General features: G+C 38.7%; 1 long non-coding RNA gene across 1 annotated transcript; it reads right to left on the reverse strand.

The window, feature by feature from the left end:
* Window positions 1-248: 248 nt before the first annotated feature.
* On the reverse strand, window positions 249-2,297 carry LOC127471977 (uncharacterized). The gene is made up of 3 exons (XR_007904823.1): window positions 2,194-2,297; window positions 1,480-1,620; window positions 249-488 (listed from the first exon to the last, which is right to left on the reverse strand). It is a non-coding gene; the product is annotated as an uncharacterized LOC127471977 (long non-coding RNA).
* Between the last annotated feature and the right edge of the window lie 1,146 nt (window positions 2,298-3,443).

Consider the following 3,443-nt stretch of genomic DNA (forward strand, 5'->3'; position numbering starts at 1 on the left):
TTTCACAATGTGTACTTGTTTCATGAAGTGCCCTATTCATAGTACTGTAATTCACTTACAGCTCTACATTCTGCCTATGTATTTAAACATCGACTTCTGAACTGCTCTCCCTCTGCAACTATCTGTCTCTTGCAGTGAAACTCACTGTCAGATTAAGCTCAGAAATCAGCGTGAGAAGACTGGAGTGTAACTGGAGGAAAAAGGTCCGGGTCTTGCGCAGGTTTAAAATTCTAGCATGTATCTGATGAAACAAAGACAGAAACTGAAAATGCCTGAAGACATAACTTTTTTTTTTTTTTTTTGGCAAGAGAAGTAAGCAGAACTTCTTCCCACACTAGATAACTTACTTTTGAAGGACTATAAGACACTAGTTACTTATTTTCTTGCTCTCAGAACTTGTCTTCCCTTTACCACCCTTTGTTCTTCTTTCCTTCACTTTTTTTCCCACTTTTTTTCTTCTGTCTCTTTTGGAAGAGTACAGGTTTCACCTGTGGGCGGAAAAATGCTTTCATATTTAGGTGATTTTCAACAGGAACAAATAGGCACAGTAAAGGCTGGTATCAATGAAAAGAGTAGTATTTTTGTGATACATATGCTGACAACAGACATCTTCTTTGTCAAAGTACTGATGCAAAATACTAGGCTATTACAATGTTCACAACATGAACTGTCTGGCTATTAAATCCTGAGACAAGCAAAAGTATCAGAAATCTATGATCCATACTGTCAAAAAACAGTCTATAATTGAGCAGTCAGACTTGTCAGGAAGCATGGAGTTTTTTCCAATCTAACCTGAATGGTCTTCAAGCATGCAAACATTAAATGAATGCTTGAATTCTTGACCAAAGAATGGACTATATTAATTCAGTTTCATTCTCTAATACTAGCTCCAATTAGCATGGCAATTATTACATGTTGTCTGTTTGTTCAAATGCAAGCAAGGGTTATGTTCTCTGTTTTGTTTTCCATTGGAGTAACTAGCTTGAGTTACTGAGCCTCCTACTACTTTTCATAAATGAGAATACTTTTCACAAATGAGAGTCCTTTTCTTCATAAAGCTTAGTCACTCAGTACCACTTGTGGCACTTTATATGTTCTCTGGCATACTGAATGTAGTTTATAATTTGCATTTTGCTGTGTAACCTGATAACATTTTATTGCAGTGATCTGGCACTGCCACAAGGACCAAATCATGGTGCATAGGAGAGGTTGCATCTCAGCTTTGGAGAATGAGTAAAATAAATCTTTTCGTTTCGAAAGGAAGCATGAAACCTCTTATTGGAGGGTTGTCTTGCTGTGGAATGGCCAAATTAAATGATACATGACAGCCACACACATATCCCACACTGCAGTTCTGGGACATGGTCAGCCTTGGACAGAAAGGCTGCTTTTTTGTTATGAGTTGGGCCCTGTGCTGCAAGCTATCAGGTCCCCACAGAGGACAGCTGGAGCAGAATAGATATCACAGCATCTACTTACCACAGTGCCCATTAACTCGTAAAACATGAAGAAGAACAGGAACCAGTGTCTCTCTCCAGAAGTGTGCAAGCAGTGTCTGTGCATAGCAGCCCTTCCTTGCCAAGAAATCAAGGCTTCTGCCCATTCTTTAAACATCCATATCTGAAGGGAAAGCAGAGGACACTAGTTCAAACAAATCAGGGAGCGCCCAAGCTGTCTCCTATTCCCTCTGCCATTGTCCTACTTGCTCAATTAAGCCTTAATTGGCTTGTAAGCTACTTTAAGGCAGGAACCATATTACTTTATGAGTCAATTGAATAGTTATCCCAGTAGAATAATAAGATTTTTTGGCTTCTTTTGTACCTTTACATAAAGGCCATACCAAGTAAATATTGGAATTATCATTATTTTGTCTGTCAGAAAAGTTCAGAGTGTCCTACATCATATGTGGTCAACTGTACAGAGAAGTGAATGTGGAGAAGGATTTTGGACATGCATAAAACAGTAGACTACAGTCACAAAAAACTGCACCTCCTTTTACTTTGAGTTGACTATGTCCCCAGTTTTGAGGACTGTAGAGTTACTGCATCATATCAGGGGTTACATACTACCCTTAAGGATGAAGGGAAGTGGAAACCAAATTCAGAACTCCTGGCCAGACACGAATTCAATTATTTTTATGCTTATATAAATGAAATAGAAATTAGTTATCTGTTCTATGTAAAAATTTGTTACCTTCATCTCAGGTTTTTAGCTGTCTGTCCTTGGAATCCACAGAATGTGTGTTCATTTAGATTTGGTGCTCTAAATCGATGCTGACAGTTGTAAATTTAGGCTAATAAATGAATTACACAGGTAAGGAAAAGAAGCACTATCTCCAGAGGCTGTATAACTCACATAGCTAATGCTATCAAGAAAGCACTGATCAGACACTAGCTGATTGATTTTCCCCCTAGGTAGGTATTACACTGTGAAGCTGATGAAATTGTAACTACTCATATTTTCTCTTTCATATTTCATGTTATTAGATTTAGTCTATCTGCTATACAGAATCTTTCCTCAAAACTGAGCCTGCTAGGCAAAAGCAGAAACAACCTTCTCTTTCTATTCCAGGTCTTTAGGGGCAAGCAGGAAAATTCCTTGTAAACCTTGTGATTTCCTGCTTTTGGCGAGGATGAGCATTCCTGCCAGAGCAGTGGTGCAGGGCAGCGATAGCTCTGGCTCTCAGGCTGTTGTCTCATGTCCTGCCTCAGCAATTTACCCATGTCAGTGCTGGAGTTGAGAGGCTGTATAGTCCCATAGGGACAAAATTCTGTGCATCGTAGTACCCGTGAATCAGCCTATAAGGAAGCAGTAATTAAGGAAGGCTTGGAGTACTGTCAAAGTTATACCTGGCTGAATGGAAAAACAACACAAAATAAAAGACCAACCACAGAGCAGCAGAGGGCACTGGTGATTTAAAGTCATCCTGCTAAACCTCTGAGGCTGCTGAATGCTCTGCAGAGTTTCTTCCCTGAAATACTCTATTGCTCTAAGTCACACCTGAAGTCTCATCTGCTAATATGAATGTATATATAATGGGCCTAATTTCGGTCTTTTATTCTGTAGTGAACATTAAGAGTAACTACAATGAGGACAAGATGTTAGAGAGCAAAAAGTGAGAGTGTGTAAAGATATTTTGTCTGGGAATGAGAACATGGAAACAGAAACACAACAAATTTTTTATGCCTGTTTAAGGAAGCTTAAAAGGTTCACAAACTAGACTATCTTAGGGAAACTTTTTCTTATGTTCTTTGTGAAAAATATCAGATATTGCAGTCAAAGATATTTTTTTCAAAGCCTAACATAACTTCACATGTGTTTGAGGGGAAAAAACCCAGCAGTTTGTAACATTCATTACAGTCCAATGGTTAGTACATCCAGATTCAATGAGTGCAGGAAAAAACGTATATGGTATTTCACAAGCAGGTCTGTAGTTTACTGGT

The sequence above is a fragment of the Manacus candei genome, unplaced genomic scaffold (assembly GCF_025592945.1).
Source record: "Manacus candei isolate 608988 ecotype Guabito, Panama unplaced genomic scaffold, ASM2559294v1 h1tg000027l, whole genome shotgun sequence".
NCBI classification, from domain to species: Eukaryota; Metazoa; Chordata; class Aves; order Passeriformes; family Pipridae; genus Manacus; species Manacus candei.